General features: G+C 39.7%; 1 protein-coding gene and 1 long non-coding RNA gene across 13 annotated transcripts in view; one reads left to right on the forward strand and one right to left on the reverse strand.

Annotated features, from left to right (window-relative positions):
* Window positions 1-18,971, reverse strand: part of ERC1 (ELKS/RAB6-interacting/CAST family member 1) — a 496,604-nt gene extending 477,633 nt beyond the window's left edge. For 9 of the 12 annotated variants that reach the window (XM_069094346.1, XM_069094345.1, XM_069094342.1 and 6 more), the window contains exon 1: window positions 18,698-18,971. The gene's annotated coding sequence lies outside the window, so the exon portion shown is untranslated. Of the gene's footprint in view, window positions 1-9,275; window positions 9,329-13,916; window positions 13,984-18,575; window positions 18,637-18,697 lie in introns of those variants that run through there. The other 3 variants (XM_069094336.1, XM_069094335.1, XM_069094338.1) reach the window with 3 other exon arrangements.
* Window positions 18,972-19,158: 187 nt separating this feature from the next.
* Window positions 19,159-23,241, forward strand: LOC138165926 (uncharacterized). Its single transcript, XR_011169492.1, has 2 exons — window positions 19,159-19,438; window positions 20,689-23,241. It is a non-coding gene; the product is annotated as an uncharacterized lncRNA (long non-coding RNA).
* The last annotated feature ends 373 nt before the right edge of the window (window positions 23,242-23,614 follow it).

The raw sequence follows: 23,614 nt of genomic DNA on the forward strand, positions 1-23,614 counted from the left end.
CATGGACGTGCACACACACACAAAAACTGGCCAAGTAACCTTGGGCAAGTTACTTAACCCCAATTGCTTTTAAAAAAAAAAAAAAAGGAATTAGGTTGGAGCAAATGGAAGCTATTGACTTTATGAGAAATCAAGATGCTATTAAACAGATCCAAACAAATGAAAAAAAAGAAGGCAATGTGAAATATCTCATTGGAAAAACCACTGACCTGGAAAATAGATCCAAGAGAGATAATTTTAAAATTATCTACCTGGACTACCTGAAAGTCATGATGAAAAAAAGAACCTAGAAATAATCTTTCAAGAAATTCTCAAGGAAAACTGCCCTGATGTTTTAGAACCAGAGGGCAAAAAATGACCTGAAAGTCATGATGAAAAAAAGAACTTAGAAATCATCTTTCAAGAAATTCTCAAGGAAAATTGCCCTGATGTTTTAGAACCAGAGGGCAAAATAGAGGTTGAAAGAATCCACAAGGGCGGCTAGGTGTCATAGTGTATAGAGCACCGGGGGAAAGGGGGAAGATATAGGAGAGAGCAGATTGGGGGAGGAGATATTCAATGGGACTGCTGTTTTGGGGCGGTGGGTAGGGGGAAAATGGGGAGAAAATTTGTAACTCAAAATCTTGTGGAAATGAATGATGTAAACTAAAAATATACATAAAATTTAATTAAATAAATAAATAAAAGATGATTTTCAAACCCAAAATCTGTCCCTCAGAAAAATCAAAGCCTTTGCATTTGAAAACCAAAGAGAAGTTTTTAAACAATACTTCAATTATAATTACCTCAAAGATAATGACAACACTAAAAACCATACTGTATATCAGAATTTAAAGGATATGGTCAAAAAGAGTATTTAAGGAAAAATTCAAAGTCTGGACAACCATACTGAAAATAGAGAAAATTAGAATATTAACATTTGTCTGGGTCCAGACTGAAGCTCACCTCCTATAATCCCTACTGCTACTATGGAGGCTGAACCTGGTGGATGCTGGAGCTCCTGAGTCCTGAACTGCAATGCCCTAAATCAGATGCCAGGCTGCCTGTGAAGCAACCAACTCACTCAGGTCAGAAATGGAGCAAGTTAGAGCTTGCAAGCACTCCATTAAAACTTCCAAGTCCTTTAAACATTCAATGGTTGTACATGTATGAGTTACTTTATGAACCATTAAATATTCCTAACTCTGTCATTCAAAAAAGGTAAAACTGGGGTGGCTAGGTGGCGCAGTGAGTAAAACACTGGCCTGGAGTCAGGAGGACCCGAGTTTGGTTCTGGCCTCAGACACTTAACACCCACACACACACACAAAAAAAAAAACTAGCCATGTAACCTTGGGCAAGTTACTTAACCCCAATTGCCCTCTAAACATTAGATCACATACTGAAATAAATTGTTTCAATGATCTAAATATTTCTAAAAACATAAAGAGGAAGAAAAATAAATACTCTATTTCAATTGTGGAGAACAGAAAATACTATCTTTGAAACAAATGGAATAAATTACTAGAAAACAAATACACCGGTTTGATTGTATAAAAATAAATTTGTACAGAAAAAGGCAATGCATTCATTATTTGTAGATAAGTTACAATTATTTTTTTTTAACTAATGTATGAAGACTTCCAGCCAAGATAACTGTCTGAAGAGAGGTGGACCACTCAGTTCCCACATACCTACTCTAGCAAAAATCCGAAATTTTTACCACACATCATAATGATTAAGAAATATACTGGGAAACTAAAATAAATAATTTCCTTGACCCCAGAAGTAGACAAAAAGTATAACAGAAACTCAAAGGCAACAGGAAAGAAGATTGCTGGACACCAGCACAAGCAAACAAGCCCAACCTCCCAGAGCAACCAGTAACAGATCAATGTACAGTTCACAAGACTCTGTGTACACAAGCAAGAATAGAGCCTCCAGAAAAACGCCCAGGTGTCAGTAAGTCTCTCTGGGGAGGTCAGAAAGATCCAGGGAGGACAGATATCCCAAAGATGGCCAGAGAGCCTAAGGGGCAAGGACCATGGAAGCCCCAGGGAGTGGTCACAACAAAAGCAAAGCAGCCCTCAGATAAGGGATAGCCCAGGAACTAGGGGAACTATGAAGTCTCTAGCTCTCTATCCTGAGCTAGCATAGAGGGCCCTGAAAATCTAATGTTCTGAACCTCACAGATCCAGGAGGACCTAATCTGGGGAGGTCAGCAAAAGAACCCAAAAGACCTAAGAGAGATCAAGTAGGGCCAAGGGTCTCACCAAAAAGAACATCAGGAAACAAAGAATGACTCAGGAACAATGCCTCAATTGAGGAACTAAAGTTGGAGATGAGTAAATCAAATAAAACAAAATAAATTATGACAGATTTCCCAAAACTTCACAGATCTTTATACAACCTCAACTGGGTCCTCAATGCTGCTAGGCAATCGTGTAATTCCCTCATCCACTCACTGTCCCACTCTTCAAAGTGGCTCCTCCAAACCTTTTCATTCCTCCTCAAATTTTCCATGGCTCCCCATCCCCACATTCTCTCATCTTAAAATCTTGACTAATATTTTACAAGAAAAAATTGAGACCATGTGCAATGAATTCCTTCTTCTCTCCTCTTCCTCAGGTCCTATCACTCAGAAGTCTTCTGCCACTTTCTCTTCTTTTACTCCTGACTAACATGATGAAATGGTCTTACTCCTTACTAAAGTTAACTCTTCTACTTGTTCAAGCAATCCCCTATTATTCTGTCTCCTTCAAAAGATTGCCCCCTCTGTTGTCCACACTCTCACTTATTTTTAATCTCTCCCTCTCCACTGGCTCATTTTCTTTTGCTTACAAACATGCCTATTTCTCCATTATCCTTAAAAAATCCTCCCTCAATCCTTCCATCTCTGCTAACTACCATTGTCTCTTCTGCCATTTATAGCTATACTCCTCCAAAAACCTTTCTACAATAGTTGCCTCCATCTTGTCTCCTCTTACTCTCTTCTTAACCCTTTAAAATCTAGCTTCCAAACAAAACCGCTCTCTCCAAAGTTAACAAAGTTATCTACTTTTAGTTGCCAAATCCAATGACCTTTTCACAATCATCATTCTCTCTGGCCTGTCTGAAGCCTTTGACACTGTTAATCATTCTCTCCTTGATAGTCTCTTCTGAAAAAAGTTTTCAGGACACCAGCTCCTTTCCTGGCCTTCCTTCTACCTCTCTGACCACTCCTCTGCCTCCTTTCCTGGATCCTCCTCCAGATCATGCCCTCTAATCATAAATGTCCCAAAAGGCTCTGTCCTGAGTCCTCTATTATTGTCCTTCCATATCACTTCACTGGGTGATCTCATAAACTCCCAAGGATTTAAGCATCTGTGAGCTGATGACTGTCAAATCTACATACTGTGCTTCAAACTCTCTGCTGACTTCTGACCCCTTTTCTCTTTCAGACATCTTGAACTGAATGTCCAGTTGTTGTTCTGACCTTTCTTTCAGTTGTGCTCAACTCTTCATGACTGTAATTGGGGTTTTCTTTTTTTTTAAACACTTTTATTTTTTTATTATTATTATTATTTGGAGAAGGGAAGGTAGGGAAATTGGGGTTGACTTGCCCAAGGTCACATGGCTAGTTTTGTGTTAAGTGTCTGAGGCTGGATTTGAACTCAGGTCCTCCTGACTTCAGGACCCATGCTCTATTCACTGTACCACCTCGCCACCCCAGTAATTGGGGTTTTCTTGACAGATGCTGGAGTGATTTGCCATTTCCTTCTCCATCTCATTTTACAGATGAGGAAACTGAGGCAAACAGGGTTAACTGACTTGCCTAGGGTCACAGAGCTATTAAATACCTGAGGATGGATTTGAACTTAGGTACTCCTGACTCCAGTGCACTATCCACTGTGCTACTTAGCTACCCTGAATGCCTAGAAGACAATTTCAACATCTTAAACAATCTTAAACAATGTACAGTAGACAGCTTACACCCCTTAAACTCTTAAACACTTTAATCTTTCTTTTCTCCTAAGCCCCTCCCCCCTCCTACCCTCCCTACTACTATAGAGGGGAACACTGTCTTCCCAAACCCTCAAGCTCCCAACCTACGAAGTCACCTTGGATTCCTCACTATTTCTCATCCCCCATACCAAGCTGTCGGCAAGACCTGTCAATTTCTCTTTTGCAACATCTCTCCAACATACCCTCTTCTCTCCTCTGACATTGCCACCACTATTATTGCAGGCCTTCATTAACTCATGCCCAGATTGCTGTAATAGTGGGTCAGTCAGCCTTAACTGTCTCCCCACTCTAATTTGTCCTCTATTCAGTCATTAAAGTGACTTTTCATGTCACCCCCCTACTCAATAAACTCCACCTCCAGAAGCAAATACAAAATATCCTGTTTGGTATCCAAAGCCCTTTATAAACTAGCCCCCTCCTACATTTCCAGTCTTCTTACTCCACAACGTATTCTTAATACAGTGACAGTAGCCTCCTGGCTGCTCCACAAATAAGATGCTCCATCTCTAGCTCCAGGAATTTCCTCTGACTCTCCCCCATGCCTGGAACACTCTCCTTCCTCCACTCTGACTACTGACCTCCCTGGCTTCCTTTAAGTTCCAATTAAAATCCCATCTTCTGCAAGACACCTTTACCAACACCCTCTTAATTCCACTGCCTTCCTTCCATTAAATGTTTCCTATTTATCCTGTATATAGCTTGCTTTGTATATATATATTTTTGCATGATGTCTGCTTGCCTCTTTTTGTATCTTTTTTGTAACTTAGTATAGTACCTGGAACACTGGTAGGTACTTAATAAATTTTTCTTATTAACTGCTCTAAAAATCCTCAAAAAAGAGAGTAACTCCAAAACAGTTAGAACCAGCGATGAGAAGAGGGATTCCACAAGAATTACAAGAATATCTTGAAGAAATAAAGCAAGAAATTAAAAAATGAAATGAAAGCTCTAAAGAAAAGAAATGGTAGGAGAATAAAGAGATCAGAAAAGAACATGAAAAAATTTGCGTAGCTAATGGATTCCCTCACTAATGGACTAAACTAAACTCAATGACTCTAAGAGATAGCAAGAAATATAGAAACAAATCAAAAAATTGAAAAATCAAAAGAAAATGGGAGACATCTGCTATCAAAAGTAACTGGCCATGAGAACAGGCCAAGGAGAGAGAACTGATCAAGAAATCACAAATTAAAATTACCCAGACCTATCAGAAGCACAAAGAACCAAAATCATTTCTACTGAAAACAAGCGATCATAGAATACAACATTGTTTTATATATACACACACACATATATACACACACACATTACACTACAGTAGACAATATCATCTAATCATCCAGTTCTTTCCCAGGACCACCATTTGCTGAAGTGCCCAAGGCACCCATCCATGCTCACTCCTCTCTGGTTCTATTCCTGACTCTCCAGGCATTCCCACCTTTTCCCCTCACAGGCATGATTTCCGTACCGTCCAGCTCCTTTTTATGCATTTTCTCCCATCTTTACATGTTTTCACCATTAGAACATAAAATCCTCGAGTGTAGGGATTGTCTTTTTGTACTATATCTGGATTCACAAAGCCTGGCACAAGGTAAGCAATTAATAATGATTTATCTATTCACCTAAAATAACAAAAGATACATGCTTACATACAAAAATAACTTCAGGTGGGAAAACAGACTCTAATGGAAGAGGATTTTCTAACATTTCTGATGAAAAGATAAGATCTGAGTAGTAGTTTGAATAATGAACGCAAGAGTTCAGAGAAAACCAAAAAGGTAAATTCATTTGGGCAATTGGCAGGGTCTATATGATGATGTATCACTATTATTATAAAAGAAAAAGAAACAAGTGTTGCTTCAGAACTTAATATCTTCAAAAGATACTAAGGAAATTAAATTAAAAAACAGATCCTGGGGATGGACTGACTCTGTTCTTGGGACTTGAAAAGGAGAAAGAAAAAGAAGGTAAAGTAAAAGGAGTACCCTCATATAGAAAGGAGGAAGAAGAGGGTGAAACTTGCTATTTCTCAGAATTGTGATACAAGAGAAAACCATACAAACTTGGGAAAAGGCCTGAGTGAAACAGGTAAACAGATGCCTGTTTGTCTAGGGAAAAAAGGAGGGATACAACTATACACACACAGAGTTTGGTGAAGAAAAAGCACCCAACTTAGAACTAGAAAACCAGACTCTAAGGGAGTACCCATGAGTTGCTAAATGGGTGAACTGTGGTATAGAAATGTAGTAGTATTACTGTACCATAAGAAATGACAAAAAAGACAAATTCAAATAATCCCAGGTAGAATCAACTGAGGCAGAGTGAAATGACCAGAATCAGAGAACAACCCACAAAAGACAACACTGCAGAGAAAATCAAATTTGAAAAACAAGAACTCTGATGTTAAGAAAGGTCCATTACAACACTTCTTCAATGAACAGAGGGAGAAAAGAAGGAGCTTCAGAAGGAAGCAGAAACAAGCAGGAAAGTTTTGAAACTACAGTATGGAACCATCAATTTTCTTTTTAAAAGCAAATGAAGTAATGAAAATTCACAGGTTCTTTTCATGTTATGTCGAGTATATGGAAATGTTCTTTTTTGGTGTTTAAGTTCAAAATAAAAAGTAAAATTTATTTTAAAAAACAAAATATCTGCAGTTCTACTGTTTGGAGCTTTGGAGCTGTACTGGTCCAACTATTCTGGACATACATTTGGAATTATATAAGCATTGCCCTCTTGTCAAAAGCCCTAAACTTGTCTTGTCCTGCTATTCTGGAAAGCAATGTGGAACCAACCATTCCCAAAAAGTCACTAAATTATGACCCATGTAATACCATTACTAGACCTATACCCCTCAAATTCAAAGAAAGCAGAAAAGAACCCACATACACAAAAATATCAATAGCAGCTCTTTTTGTAGAGGAAAAGAACTGGAAACTAAGGGGCTGACCTCAGTTGGGGAATGGTTGACCAAATTATGGTATATGAATGTAATGGAATATTACTGTGCCACAACAAAAGAAACAGGGGCGGCTTAGGTGGCACAGTAAATAGAGTACCAGCCCTGGAGTCAGGAGGACCCGAGTTCAAATCCTGCCTCAGATACTTACCACTTACTAGCTGTGTAACCTTGGGCAAGTCACTTAACCCCAATTGCCCTGCCTTCCCCCCTCCAAAAAGAAAAAAAAAAGAAAAGAAATTAATAGTTACAGAGAAACCTGGGAAGACTTTTAGGAACCGATGAAGAGTGAAAACGAACAGAATCAGAAGACCAATTTATGTAGTAATAACAACAAAAAACAACTTTTAAAGACTTAAAGAATCCGATCAATGCATGATCAACCACAATTCCATAGAACTGATGATGAAACATGTTACCTACCTACTGACAAAAAGGTGATAGACTCAAGATACAGAATATGATATACATATTTCAGATAAAACCAACATAGAATTCTGTTTTGTTTGGCTATGCATATGTTACAAGAGTTCTGTTTTTCTTTTATTTCAAATTGTAGAAAGACTGTTACCCAATTGTGGAAAGGAGGAGACATGGCGATAAGATAGCAAAAAAGAAAAAGTGTCCTTGAAGCATCCTTTTTTTTTTTTTTAACAAACAGGTTGAGAAAAGAAGGAAGAAGTAATCACAAATAGGACAGCTTTAAAAGTTACATGTCATGTATTTAAAAGAAAAGCATGACATATAATGGAACTCCACAGTTTCAGGTACAATCTCCTCTTATTCTATAATACCAGTTTTAGGTGTTCGTAATTCAGAATTTTTTTTAAAAACTAGAAAATAAAAAGCAAATGTTGTTTTGAGTTAATCTGTTAGAAAAGCCAGAAGGAAGCACTGATAAGGAGAGTTTTAAAAGTTATAGGTTAAATTTATCATATACTTAAAAAGAAAAGCAAGCTACACATCCTGATTTCATAAACATTCCTATTTTTCTCTTCTACTTAGTACAAGGAAATATTCATTCTAGTTTACATTTAAGTTCATAATAAAAAATATTTTTAAGGAAAAGAACCTTGGAAAGGTATATCCAATAGAGTACCCTAGGAATCTACCATTAGGCCTGTGCCTTTTTTTTTACATTTTTATCGACGAGATGAACTAAGGCATGAACGGCATCCTTGTCAAATTTGCCAATGACACAAGGAATAACACAATAACAGTGTTTAAAAACATCTTTACAGGGTAATGAAATAGACTGAATCAAAAAAGATGAAATTTAATAGAGATAAACAGTTCAATATAAGATGAGGGAAGGAGCTGTTCATCTAAAAAAGAACTGTGGACTTTTGCATTGCTGCAACCAGGGGAATCAACAGTGTGATATTACAATCAAGAAAGATGTGATATGGGGCGGCCAGGTATCACGGCGAGTGAGAGCACTGGCTCCAGTGTTGAGAAGATCTGGAGATCGAATCCCGGGCTCAGACACTTAGCACCCACCCAGAAACACCTGGCCGTGTAACCTTGAGCAAGTTACTTAACCCCAACTGCTTAGGGGCGGCCAAGTGGCTCAGCGAGTAAGAGCACCGGCTCCAGTGTCGGGATGACCTGGATCAAATCCGGGCTCAGATACTCAGCACCACACCCAGAAATAATAACTGGCCGTGTAACCTTGAGCAAGTTACTTAACCCTGATTGCTTTAAAAAAAAAAAAAGATGTGATATAACTGGCTTCATCAAGACAGGCACAGCATACAGGAATAAGGACATGACAGTCCAGTTGTGTTGTCTCTTGGTCAGACCACGTCTGGAGGTCTGGGCACCAAAATTTAGAAAAAAGTACTAATAACCTGGAGAGAAACCAAAACTGTAAAAAGCCCCGAAAGTCTATGACATATAAAGGCCAGCTAAAAGAAGTAAGGATTTTTAGCTTAGAGGAAAGATAGCTCAAGGAAGACATAATAATTATCTTCAAGACCTTGAAAGGCTAGAATGTGAAAGAGAGACTTGTTCTGCTTAGTTCCATGGGACAAAACTAGGAGCCAGCAGTAGAAATTTGCAAAGAGGCAAATTTAGACTGGATGTCAGAAAATCTTCCTAACAATTAAAGCTGTCTCAAAATAGAGTGGGCTGTTTTGGAAGGTAAAGCATTCCCCTTCATTGGAGGTTTTCATGCTAAGGCTAGAGGACCACCTTTCAAGTGTGTTGTCATGAAGGTTCTTTTTCGGTTATGGGTTATACTAGTTTCCCCTAAATTCCCTTCCAACTCTAAAATTCTGTGATTCTGGGTAAATCAGAAAAGCCTGGGATTAAATTCCACTTCTGTACTTACTAGCCTTGTAAGTGTGAACAAGTGAGTCAACATCTCAGCTTCAACTTCCTTATCTATATAAAAAAGGATAATACTTGTTAGCACCTACTTCACAAGTTGTTATGAAGCCTAAATGAGATAATATATGTAAACTACCATCTCAGCTAATATCATTCTGCAATTCTTCACATTCCAAAGATCCTTTTCCATGGCACAGAAAACAAAAGCAAAATAAGAGATGAGTACTCACATGCCCTCCTCATTAGAAGGAAGGCAATAAGCATTTAGTAAATGACTACTGTGTGCCAGGCACTGTGCTAAGCTCTTTACAAATGTTGCATTTAACCATCACTCCAACCCTGGAAAGCTATTATCCCCGTTTTACAGTTGAGGAAACTGAGGTACGAGGAGTTAAAGAGACTTGTCCAGAGGTCACACAAGTGCTACCTGAGGTCTCAGGTGACACTGGAATCTCAGGTGTTCTTGGCTCTATCCACTGCATCACCTAGCTGCCTCACTGTCCATTAACAGCTGTCCTATCGCTTCTTTGTTACCCCTCCTTCTCGTAACTTATATTTGTTTTAAAAAAGCCTTTTTGTCAATGGCAGCATCAACTTGTGATTCAACTCATTCTATATTTTAAGACTCTGATCTTCCCAGCCATGTGAGCTGGCTACAAGGAAAGAAGAGTGGGAAGACTCTAAGACGAGTAGTAGTTCTAAAGCGAGGACATAGGAATCAATGAATGAATGAAAAAGTATTTGTGAAGTACTTATTGTGATAAGGATTGTTCAGAGGACTGGGGATACAGAATGAAAACTGAGGCAGTTCCCTGCTAATATCTGAGTTGCGAAGAAAATACATATAGGAGTGGAAAGAAGAATGATGATTGGGTAAAAAGCTGAGATGGGCTTAGAAGGTACAGTGAGAAGTGCTGTAAATACAAATACAAAAATACAAGGCTGAAGAGATAAGGAATGAGAAGATTACTAAGTGGTGACAAGGGGGAGTTTCTTTTCTCTTATTCCCTCACCTTCCCTTTCACTATGCTAAGATTCCATAGGAAGCAGGAATAAAGACCAATAGGAAGGAACCAATAGTGGCAGAATCCCTTTCTATACATAAACCACCAAAAAAAGTCTCCAAACTTTTTTGATCTTGCAAACTTATCAGTAAAAAATAATTTGCACAGAACTCCAATATATTATTTATAAATTATATACATGTCCTACTGAGTTAATAAATTTATACACTATAACAATTACTTTTTAAATAGAAATTTTCAAAGAATGAGGTAAAGATTACATTTAATAATGAATAAATAGGAGTCCATAGAGTATAGGGAAGTGCATGGTCAGAAATATGGTAGCTATGTGGAGAATGGATGGGAAAAGGAAGAGACTAAAACACAGAGACCAGTTAGGAAGGGACTGCAACAGGAAGTCAGGAGAGGTAGATCAGAATGGGGAGAATTCTAAGGATAGGAGACAACTAGTGAAAATGACTAAAATCAGGAGATGGAGTGTCTTGTGCAAAGACCAGCAAGGATGCCAGAGTTATTGGATCAGAAAGGACATGGTAGTGTACAAAGCATAAGAAGACTGGAAAGGCGGGAAAGGGTCAGATTATGAATGGCCTTAAATGCCAAATGGAGGATTTCATATTTTATTCCAGAGGTGAGAAGGGTTTGGGAAAGTGATATGGTTAAAACTAAGATTTAGAAAGATGACTGACAGCACAGTAGAGAATGGATTGGAGTAGAGAGAAACTTAAGGCAGGGAAATCATCCAAAAGACTATTGCAACAGTCTAGGCATGAGGTTATGAAAGCCTGTGCTATAGTAGTGGCAGTGTCAGCAGAGAGGAGGAATATATGAGAAATATTATGAAGGTGAAAAACAATAAAACTTAGCAAAAGATTGGATAGGGAGGATGAGAAAGTGAGGAGTTAAGGATGACACCCAAGCTGGAAGCCTGCATCACTGGAAAGATGGAGGTAATAACAGTAACCAGAAAAGTTCAGAAAAGAGGAAGGTTCGGGGAGAAAAATAAGCTAAGTTTTGGATATAGTAGATTTAAGACGTAGGCAGTTGGAGATGGAGGTTAGGAGAGATTAAAGCTGGATAAGTAGATCAGAGAATCATTTGTACAGAGATGATAATGGAAAGTATGGGAGCTGATGAGACCACCAAGTGAAACAGTACAGATGGTCCAGGACAGAACCTAATTTTGGCAGGAGTGACCTGGACAAAGGAGACTGAGAAGCAGCAATCAGAGGAGAACCAGACTTTAGAAGAGTCATACAAACTAAGAGAGAACAGGGTATCACAAAGAAGAGGGTGATCAACAGTGTCAAAGGTTGCAGAGAAGTGGAAGAGAATGAGGAATAAAAAAAGGTCACTGGATTTGGCAATTAAGAGATCACTGGTAACTTTGGAGAGAGCAGTTTAGGTTGAATGATAAGGCTGGAACCCATATTATAAAGGGTTAAGAAGATGGTGAGAGGAGAGAAAGTGGAGGCAAGATAGCTACAAAGAGGAAGAAGAAAAGAAGTGGAGGCACTTATTCCAGATGGCCTTCTCAAAGAGTTTAGCCCCCAAATGGAGGGATGGACAGGATGACTGGATTGAGGGGAGAAAGGAGGAGGATTTGAGCATTAAGGAGATATGAATATTTGTAGGAAGTAGGAAAGCAGCCAGAACACAAGGAGAAACTAAAAATAAATGAGAGGATGAGGATGATGGAGGGAACAATCTCCTGGAGAAGATGAGATAGAATGGGATAACTTGTACAAAAAGAAAGGTTTGCCTCGATAAGGAAAAGGACCATGTCTTCGTTTGAGATGGGGTAAAGGCTAAAATAACAGCAGGAAGGCATCTGAATGATGCTAAGATGAGGAGGGGAAAAGAAGGGTAAATTGGAGAAAGGATCAAGATAAAATGTTGTTTCATACATATAATTTTAAAAATTGGTAAAAGCTTAAATTACAACCCAAGTATAAATTTGAAAGTTTCTTTTTTACAAGAAAAATAAGTCATCACAATATAATTTACTAACTTGGGAAAAAATACCAAACCAAGAATCTACAAATCTGAAAGTTTCTCAACAACATAGCCAGCAATTGTCTTTAAACAGCAATTTTTTTTCCAAGGGCACAATGAATTGTTCTGACATTCCATTACCAAGTATTGTGACACATTTATAAAGCAACAATAAATGACATGCATAAGCATGACCCAATACACTGAAGGATCTTGAAAAGATTTCCTGAATCAGTGATAAAATAATATATACCACAGTCTTAACATTAAGTCTCATATTCTAATTCTTTAGAAACTGGTAATTACAACTATGGCATATGTATAGATGCATATGAGTGAATATGTGTATACAATGTATCCCCAAAGTTTTAGTACAGGTTTGTGCTTTAATAATTTCAGAAGTTTAAATACTACAAACATTGCAAAAAAAGGGGGGGCTAATTATTTTAAATTTTGACGTTTCTTATTAAAATTAAATAACTATAGTCTTGTGTGAAGGTAGCTAAGTTGTGGTGTAGTGAATAGAGTGGTGGGTCTAGACTCAGGAAGATTCACCTTCCTGATTTCAAATCTAGTATCAGACACTTACTAGCTGATGTGACCCTGGGCAAGTCACTTAACCCTAGTTGCCTCAGTTGCTCATCTGTAAAATAACCTGGAGAAAGAAATGGCAAACCACTCCAGGATACTTGCCAAAAGAAACTCAAATGAGGTCATGAAAAATCAGACATGACTGAAACAAGTGAACAACAAAAATGGTCTTGTGCTATACACATCACTCTAGTCAATTTTCAAACTTTGCAAAAACCTTCATTGCTTGCTTTCACTAAAAGGGCAGCATTTATAATCCTAACCTTAAGATCCTGGCTTTAAGAGTGGATGAAACAAAAAAATTAAATACTAAAACTTAAATCTATTATTCAAAATTCAGAAAACCAAATAAACGTAAAAGATTTAATTTAACTTTCAAATGATGTTCTTTCTAAGTTTATAGCATCTAAAGTTATTAAAGCTTAAAACTATACTAAAACATTTAGGAAACTGTACATGAAGATAAACTGAAGACAGATATGTAGATAGATAAGACAGGAAGCAAAGAGAAGGATGGAAGGGAGGAAGGGAAGAACAGGGAGAAAAGGGAAGAAAGAGAAAAGAAAAGGGAAGAAAATAAATGTGTTTACATATACATATATATACATATTACAGAAACAGAGGGTTTTATAGATAGAGAAAGTCTATTCTGATGCTTCACTGTGGTGTTGAGGTATCTCTGGACTCTCCAAGCCTATGCTAGTAGTCAAACATTAACTCTGGTAGGTTCTACAATGCTGGAAAAGTGTCAAGTATGGCCCCAGAAACAGATTGAATCTCTTTTCAAGAAGCAGCCTAGCTAATCAAGGAAAGGTAAACCACCTGGTGAGGAAGCTTGTTTTGACAATGGCAATCTACAAAACAGGGGGAAAAAAATGGCTTTCAATCTACAGCCTCCCTACACTTCTGCAGTGAAAGTAACAGTAACAGGAAGGGGCACAGCAGATACTAAGAAACACACAAATTGCAAACCATCAACAAGCTTTCATTTGATTGTTGGTGCTCTAAATTTAAGATCTTTGTCCACTTACCAAGAAGTAAACATATTTCTGGAGGTTCAGAATCAAATCAATCTTGATACTGTTGTTATAAATGAATCTACAAGAAAGAAAGAAGTTATAACTAAATGGAAGGCTGACTTACAAATAATCCATGGAGAAGCAAAGAAAGGAGTTGACAGGGTGGAATTTATCAAAAGTTCAAAAGCAATAAGAAATCTTATTTCACTGGATAAGTGGCCTTCATATATTACAGTACAAATGATAAGTGTTTGCAGAAAGGCTGTAAAAATAATTGCAGCTTACATACTAATATCAATAGTTGAGGATGAAGAAGAAACAGAGAAATTCTATGAAGAACTTAAAAATCAAATCAATATACACCCCATTCCTTAGCAACTTCAATGCAAGGTAGAAAATGGTAAGGATGGAGAGAAAGATATGGAAAGCTATAGTTCAGAAGAAAGAAATAAAGAGTGCCCAGAAATGTATACACTGATCATATTTATCAGAAACCTCATGCCCCTATATCATGAATACTTTCTTCAAAAACAGAATGGGCAAACAATGGACATGGTGATCACCAAAAAAGACCACAAATAATGAAAATGACTACATTTTAACTGATAGGAAAAGACTTATTATGGACATGAGGAAGTTATCCATGAGTCAGATGTCTGTGTACCACTGAATTATCAACTTGTGAGAGCTAAGACCATAATTTATAATAAAGGAGAAGAAAAAACGAGAAAAAGTTATGGCATACAATTAAGAAGATTTAATCCTGAATTAAACAAGCTATTAAAAATTAAAAATGGAAGATGAACAACAGATATCCTATTCACAGTAATAGACTATGATAATTTCATTCAGTTAAACCAATATAAACTAATTGCTAGATCAAGGAGACCGAAAGTGTCTTAGTCAGCAAACATTTGACGATTTACTTGCTAAATGGAGATAGCTGCCAAAAACTCATCTGTAAAATCTTACAATAAAGGATAATGAAAAATTATGAGTAGTAGTATCTCATAATGCAGAGATAAGTAATGGAGGATAAAATCAGTCTAAAGAAAATTTGGCAAAATATACAACTAGGCAAAATAATCCTATGGGCATTGTAGGATGAAAACAAGAAAGACAAAGAAAAGTGGAAGAGATTTACAAAAATTATTTTAACTAATGTCACCAAGGAAGCATCACACTTGGATTCTAACATCACAGTCCCTGAGGCACTCAGAGAGAAAGCAGAAATGGCACTAAGGAAAACAAATAAGATGAAGGCAACTGGACTGCAACAAGTATACAATTATAAGGACATTGAGGTACCAATTTACAAAATATCTAAAGAAGGGGAAGATACCAAAGGTGTAGAAAAAATTTCAGACCTTGCTCTCACAATGTTTAAGAGATACCAAGAAAAGATTAAAACATGATCTGCTTCATTTAAAAGAATTTCAAAATCCGTAAGATGGCTTTTGAGTTCTTTAGAGCATACCTTATGACATTTTAGTAGCCAAAATCATTAAGCAGAACACTTTTATCAGCATAACATATCCCACTGTGTTTATTATAGAGATACACTATACACAGATACACACACATACATACATGTGAGCATGCACTGGCACACACATGCCCAGAAACACCTTTAACAGCTTCAAGTAGAAGCATTTGTATTAGTATTTGTCCAGATCTGCAATTTTATTAGTGTGGGGAACTCCAAGTAAAGAAACTCACTCTACCAATATAGATCAGCAACTTCTGAATCTTATAATTTTAAGAAAGCTGTCTACAAAGAATGAGTATAGTTTGAAAAAACTCAGTTGTTACTATGAGAACTTTCCATTTTATTTTAGGTGTACAGAGTTAATAGGGTCAGTCAGCCAATAAACATGTAATAATCTCCTACTGTGTTCTCAGGCACTGTGCTGAACTCTAGGAATACAAAGAAAGGTAAGGGATAGTCCCTGCACTTATGAGCTGACAGTCTAATGGGGGAGATAAAATGCAAATAACTACATACAAACAAGCTAATGCAGGATAAATTAGAAATTATCACTGGAATGATCATTGGAAAGTTCTGGCATTAAGAAGATCGTAAAAGTCTTGCTGTACACAAGATGGGATTTTAGCTGGAACTTTAAGGAAGTCATGAGACAGAAATGAGGAGGGAAAAGCATTCCATGCATTTGTGTCACCCAGTAAAAAGCCCAGAGTAGGGAAGTGAGTGTCTCGTTCAAGGAGACCTGTCTTTAATGGGTTAAATGTAGAGGGAGTATGAGGTGTTAGAAGACTAGAAAGATAGGTAGCAGCCTATGAAAAGTTTTGAATCAAGTAAGAGGATTTTATATATTTAAATCTTTTATATTTATAGTATGGAATAGTAAAAATTATTTCATTAATTTAGGGAACTCCAGGACCTAGAAACTCCCTCTACCAAGGTAGGTAGAGCTCTGCAACTTTTAGTCTTAAAGAGACCAGCCTAGAACACAGAGAAATTAAGTGAATTGCCAAAGGTCACGTCAGAGGCAGAATTTAAATTCAGGTCTTCCTGGCTTCATAAAGCCAGTTTTCCATTGTCTCTCAGTAGCAGCTTTAAAAATGAATGAAAACGGGGCGGCTAGGTGGCGAAATGAGTAGAGAACCTGCCCTGGAATCAGAAGGACCTGAGTTCAAATTCGAAATCAGACACTTAACACAAAAACTAGCCCTGTGACACTGGGCAAGTCACTTAATCCCAACTGCCCTCCAAAAAGCAAAAAAAAAAAAAAAGAATGAAAAGATTGTCATCTATGATTCCACAAAGTAACAGAAAAAAACACCTTAATATCTACATAAGAAAGTCATGATGAGCAGCAAGTAGCAATGTTGGAAAAATTCAACAGAAATAAGTGACATTCCTCTTCTGCCTACCTCACACTTAAAATGTGAATCAAAATGTCAAGCTTCTCAAGGGCAAGTAATCTTTCAGGGGACTGGGGGTTTTTTCTTTGTATCCCGAGAGCCTAAGACATAACAGGCATTCAATATTTCTTGAATTGAAAAAGAAAGATGTCCTACTAACAGCCTTGCAAATATCATTCTATTAAGCACAACTTTAGAAAATTTCATTTAACAACTTAATTCATATTTTGTTTGTGTCTACCCTCACTGAATAGTATAAAACAATTTCAAAACTCTAGATACATAAGTTTTAATTTTCCTGCTACCTAAAAAATAAAAACAAGTCACTGTATAATTCCATTTTATACTTGATTTCCCTAAAAATGGTTAAAGATTTTCTTTATAGTTACATTTGGTCACACCTTGCCCTAGTTAACACTTATCACATCCTCTTATTTCCAACCAATTTGTGGTATAAGAAATTTTATTTGAAAGATAGGAAACAGCTTGAGCAAGTGTAGAATAGAAAAGACAATGAATTACACCTATTTTACTGAAACTGACATGCTTTCTAAAAGCACTTCTCTGATTATTTTGGTAGAAGTGACTTATTTTCCAAAGTTAGATAAATCTAGCAGAAATCATTCTCTACATTTCTTTTGGGAACTGTTTCTTATGCTGTATAAGAGAACTACTCGGAAGAAATACCAGTAACACCTACTTCCATCCACTAATAAATAGTAGTAGGTAAGGTCATTTCATTGTGAATTCAAAAGAGAAAGAAAGAAAATCTAAGGCAGCAAAGTTTTATTTACTGTGCTAACAATAAATTTAAAACAAAAATGTATGTAGCCTCTTGGGTAACATCTCCCTGTGATGCGATTTTCACATTTTCCTGGAAAATGGGACTATAAATTTTACTGGAAAACAATGCACAATGCCTACCTAGCACAATAAATTTAAGAACACCAAAAACTTCTCAGAAGTTAAAGGTCCTATTTGAAAAAATACTTTATTTTTAAGCAGATAATTAAATCTCTGCTAATCACACATAAAGAACTTCATTTTTAAGAAGCTGTCAAACACAAGGTGTCAATCATTTGAAACTACAGAAATGCAATTTTTAACTTTTTCAAATATCCATTCCCAATGAAACCAGATTTCAGTGAATAAAGTGGACAACATTCTCCGACAACCACAGTAAACTGTCATGCAGAAATGCCTATGTAAGTGATTTAGAATCACTGCTTCCAAGGCCTCACTGCTCTCAGCTGCCCCTCTCTCAAAAGGCCATGAAAGCTTGTAAATATGCACAGGAGACCCGCGTAAAGCAGGCTTTATATTTGGGTGCAGGGAAAGAGGCAGTTGTCACCTCTGGAAAGCAGGTGTGATAAGACCTAGCCTTTCTCGGCTTGTTGCTTGGAGTAGAGTCCCAATACATGATCTCACCTCTGGGCTTTTTTCACTTCAGATTCATTCATCACTGCACCTTCCCTCAGAATAATTGCAACATATTTTAAAATGCTAAGGGTAGGGGGTTAGGGGCGGGGGTCTGGAGAAGTATCTCTTTCCATCGCTTCAAAAGCATAGCAAGGAATCCTCTGCCTCCTCAGCAGTTTCATTCACACCAGTCTCCTCTAAATCCCCCGAATCAACCCGACCCTACCTCGTGCTTGGCCCCCCACACCATTTCCCCCACCCCCACTCCCACGCCCCCCGCCTCTCATCTGCCCCAAGCCTGTGCCCGGCCGAGGTCTAGCCGCGAGCTCCCCAAAGCCCGCATCCTCCCCGGGTATCCCCCCAAACCTGCCACCTCCGTCTCCTCCCAGTCTCGCGAGCCGATAGGGTGGGGCTGCCCAGCGGGGGAGGGGCGGCGGCCGCGGAGGAGAGGGGGAGGGGAGCGGAGGAGGTGGTCCCCGGCGCCTCACCTTCCAGCCCCACCTCCCTCCCTGGGGGTGCTTCGCCCGGCCGCAGGCTCCGCCCGGGCCGAGACGCCAGAGGCAGCGAGCTCCGCAAGGGTGATTCGCTCCAACCCCGGCCGAGCCGAGAGGACGCCCACGGTGCCTCCGGCTCCGGCGGCTGCGGCCGCTGCTGCTGCTGCTCAGGCGGCTGCGGCCGCTGCTGCTCCTGCTGCTGCTTCGCCTCCGCCACCACCTCCCAGGCTGCTGTCGCCGTCGCCGCCGCCGCCACAACCAGTGCACAGCCTAGGCGCCTACCTACGTCACCGCGACCCGCCCAGTCCGCCGGGCAGTGAGGCGTAGGGAGCCCCTCCTCCCCCAGTCTTCCTCCTCCTACCCCCGCCCCTCCGCTTCCCCTTCGGCCAACGCGGACCTTCCAGGTCTCGCTGGAGCTCTCGCTGCCCGCGCGCGCGCGCCGGCGGCTCCCGGGCTCCTTCCAGGGCAAGGAAGGGGGCGGGGCAGCTCGGCGACAGAGGCGCGCGCCCGAACTACGGCCGCCCTCCGGCCGGGGAGCGAGCACGCGCCGCACGGCTGCCCTCATCCACGCGGGCACAGCGAGCGCGCGTGCACACACGCGCGACACACGCACGACATAATACAACACACACATCCTCCTCCATCCTCTCCTGCGCACACAACACTCGCGTCCGAAGGCCTTCATCCACTTTCCCTCCAAGGAGAGAAGCCCAAGGGTGCGGAGGGTTGTTGGAGGTGAGAGGTGAATGAGGAAAGGGAGACTGGGGGGAGAGGGGGGTGTCTTCCAGCGTTTGTCCCTGTTCTAGACTTATCCCCTAACGCGCGCGCGCAGTCATGCTCCTTCCCTCGGCACCCCCAGGGTCCCCAAAGCCGGGGCAGTCCAGTCCGACACCGGGTCCGCCACCACAGACCCGCGACCTGGGATCTGGGGTCTTCAGACCTGTTGTCACCTAAAGACCTGTGTTGGCCCGAGGCTAGTCTCTTCACCTCTCTGGACCCAGCCTTTAAGAGGAAGGCACTGGGCTGGGTGGACTCCATCCTCTGTGCCTCCATCCAACCATTAGTTAACCAGTGAGATGGAATTTATTACGCCCGGTCCTTCACTTACGGTGGTGAAGCAGAAAACAAATGTCCAGAGAGCCCTGTGAAGTCAGAGGGGGACCCAGAACTGTGGCAGAAAGTGCCTGCAGGCTTAGGTGTTTTGATGGTTTCTATGATGACTCTACCCCTGAGTTTGGCTTTCTTTCAATGACCATTGTCTAGCCTAGTCTTAATTTTAGCTTTTAGCTTTAGCACTTTTAATGAGTCATTACTAACTGTATGACTACAACCATTGACTTAAACACTAAGTTTGTGATAATATCTGAGGCAGGTGGAAGGAAGGTATGATGTAAAATGTGTTATTAGTGTTGGAAGGCAGCCAGTGGCTCAGTGGAGAAGGGCACTGGGCCTGGAGTCAGGACAGAGCTCAGTCTCACACTGTGTGATCCTGGGCAAGTCACCTAACCTCTGATTGTCTGACAGAATGGATCCACTGGAGAAGGAGATGGCAAATAATTCCCAATGTCTTTGCCAAGAAAACTCCAAATGAGGTCACAAAGGGTCAAACCTGACCAAGCAACAACACACCACTTTATTTTACAAGTTTGTGATCATATCTGAGACAGATTAGAAGGAAGATGTAATGTAAAATGGGTATGTAAAATAGAGGGGTGTATGTGTAAAATTTCCACCAGAGGCCCCCTCTGAACACTAAGGGCCCACTTTGCAGAACCCTCATTTCTCTAATTTGTGGCCCCTATCCAAATGATCTGGAAGTATTGGTATCTAAGATTCTCCAAAGGTAGCCTCTGTTCCCTTTAAAATTATGCAAGTTCTCAAGTTTCAAAACATGAACAGTTTTATTTGCAAGTTAATGGAAATAGATAGGACTCAAACTTGAGCCAATAGAAAGTAACACTACTGAATTCCTGCCAAGATCACAGAGACAGACCAACCAGCAAAATCCCGAAGTTTGCATCAAATTGCATGATGATTCAAGGAGAAACTATAGTGACGTCTTCCACTTCAGAACTACATAAGAAGCCAGAAGTCGAAAAGCCATAGGAAGAGGGGTACCCCCACCAGTAAAGCCAACATCATCCCAACATAAATTCTCAGGGTGACAAGAGACAGCCAAATAGCTACATGTATAGCTTAAAAGGCTGCCCTTTAGCAACAAGAGCTCTTCTGAGAAAGCACAAGGTGAGGACCTTGAAAGTACAAGGAAGCTGTGACTCCTAAGCATTGCTGGCATTCAGACCAGGACAGTCTGGGATTCTGGGATCTAACCAGGGAATTGCTGGGGCCAACTGGAATTCACCCTCAAGAGCTAATTATTAAATTGTCAGTGTGTGTATTTTTACCTCAGAAATCAGCTTACTTGGGTCAGCTAGGTGGCACAGTGAATAGAGCACCAGCCCTGAAGTCAGGAGAACCTGAGTTTAAATCCCAACCTCAAACACTTAACACTTACTGGCCATGTGACCTTAGGCAAGTCACTTAACCCCAATTGCCATATTCCCCCCTTAAAAAAGCAAAAAAAAAGAAATCAGCTTACATGATTTATGTTGTTAATATTCTAGGCTTAAGTGAGAAAAAAAAAGTTAATAATGCAGATTAAATTTAAAAGTATGTCCTGTGTACTTTTTTCCTTGGAGAGTCAGTTCTTAAACAATTACCATCATACAATTGTCCCTAACAATCTGTCCTGAGATGCCAGAGAGGGCCCTGAATATCCAGTGCTCTGAACTTCAAAAGATCCAAAGAAGTCTAGCCCTAGGAGGTGGAAGTAAAAAAAAAAAAACCCAAACCCAACTCAAGGGCCCCAGGGTGAGACCATGCAGGACAGACCACCTTAGGCAAAGGCAGCACTGAGGGCAGAGCCTGACCATGGCACAGAGCCCCAATTCAGCAACTAAAGTAGGAAGGAGAGGTAAGTAATTTTTTTTTAATTACCAACCATTATCAAAAATTATTGTGAACCTAGAGATCTCCAAAAAGAAAAAAGTTACAACAAATGCAAACATCAGCTCAAAAGAAAGAATGGATTTTCCCCAAGGATTACATGAATAACTAAAATAAATTAAGACTTTTATTGATTAAAAGTTCTGGATAAAAGAATTGGGAAGAGTATATAAAATGGACTCCCTGAAAACTGGAATAGACCAAATAGAAATCAGTTATTCCATCAGATAGCAAGAAATTAGAACAAAATCAAAAGACTGAAAAAAAAAATAGAAAATGTAAGCTATCAAAAGCAACTGACCAGGAAACCAGGAGAGAGAATTTAAGGACCATTGAATTCCTTTAAAACCATTATATAAAAAAAGGCTGGACACTATTTCAAGGCATGAATAGCCTAAATATGTAAGAACTAGAAGGCAAGGGGAAAAAATAGAAAGAATCTACCTATCACTTTCCAAAAGGAGCCCAAAAAGAAATGTCCTAATAATGTTATAACCAAAATTCAGAGCACCCACATCAAAAAATACTATAAGCATCCAGAAAGGAGTTCAAATACCAAGGATCACATAAGACCTAGAAGTGATTACTTATATGAGGAAATCTTGGCATAGAAAATTTAGAAAGACAAGTTATTGGTTTACAACCAAGTATAATATATCATACAAAGCTGAGTGTCATCCTGAAGGGGAGAAAATGGATTTTTATTAGATTCAAGGCTTTTCAGGCATTCCTGATTAAAAGACCAGAGAAGAATTGGAATTTCAAAATACAAGCACAACAGCCCACAGAAATCTAAAAAGGTAAATTTGAGTAATTAGAAGTTGATGTAGGCAGAGCCAAGATGGCGGAACAGAAGCACAAACTTGGCATGGGCTCCAACTCCAAACACTTCTAATACCTGTTTAAAAAAAATTACTCTAAACAAAGTTTAAAGCTACAGAACCCACAAAGTGACAGAGAGAAACAAATCTGCCACTGAAGACAGCTGGCAGGCCAACAGGAAAGGTCTATCACAGCCTTCTGGGAGCCGAATGAAGTACTGCAGGAGCTACACGGTTCTAGCTCCCGGGAGGCCCAACCAGCAGCAGCCAGAGCAGACTTCAGGAAAGTGAATAACCAACAGCTGTGGCAGTTTCCATATTCTTCAATGCATAAATGCCGAAGACAAAATAAAAGGTCAGTGTGGAACTTTGTTCAATCAGGGGGGGGAACCAAAGAGCTTGGTTGGCTGCTGCCCCCAGAGCAAGAAGCAGCAGAGGTGCAGTGGCTATGCCGCATGGCTGCCTCAGGAGCTCCTGACTTGCAGATTGTAGGGGGACCAAATGACCATTCAGAGGGTAATTGCTTTTATTTTAACCTGCTTGGATCTGGATCGAGGTCTTGGATGGTGGTCCTGGGGTGTGTGACCAGTGACCCAGAGCTTATGGGAGCTTTAGAGACAGTGCCCTCCTAATAGCTCCAACAGCTGCGAAAACCCAGTGATTTGAGACAAAGCTCTCTCCATTCTGGAAGCAGAGTTCTACCTTGGCAAAGAGCTCAGGGGTCAAGTAATTGGCTCACAGTATGAGCAAGCAGAGGAAGCACAAACAGACCATAGAATCCTTTTTGGGGGACAAAAAAGATCAAGGTATAGAGCTGGAGAAACACAGCAAAGTCAGAACTCCTGCATCAAAAGCCTCCAAGAAAAATATGAACTGGTTACAGGCCATGGAGGAGCTCAAGAAGGAGTTTGAAACTCAAGTAAGAGAAGTGGAGGAAAAATTGGGAAGAGAAATGAGAATGATGCAGAAAAATCATGAAAAGCAAGTCAACAGCCTGCTAAAGGAGACCCAAAAAATACACTGAAGAAAATAACACTTTAAGAAATAGACTAACTCAAATGGAAAAAGAGGCCCAAAAAGGCAA

Source organism: Petaurus breviceps, unplaced genomic scaffold (assembly GCF_028583685.1).
Source record: "Petaurus breviceps papuanus isolate PSGF00001 unplaced genomic scaffold, PetGlider_PUasm1.0 216, whole genome shotgun sequence".
In the NCBI taxonomy this organism is placed as follows: Eukaryota; Metazoa; Chordata; class Mammalia; order Diprotodontia; family Petauridae; genus Petaurus; species Petaurus breviceps.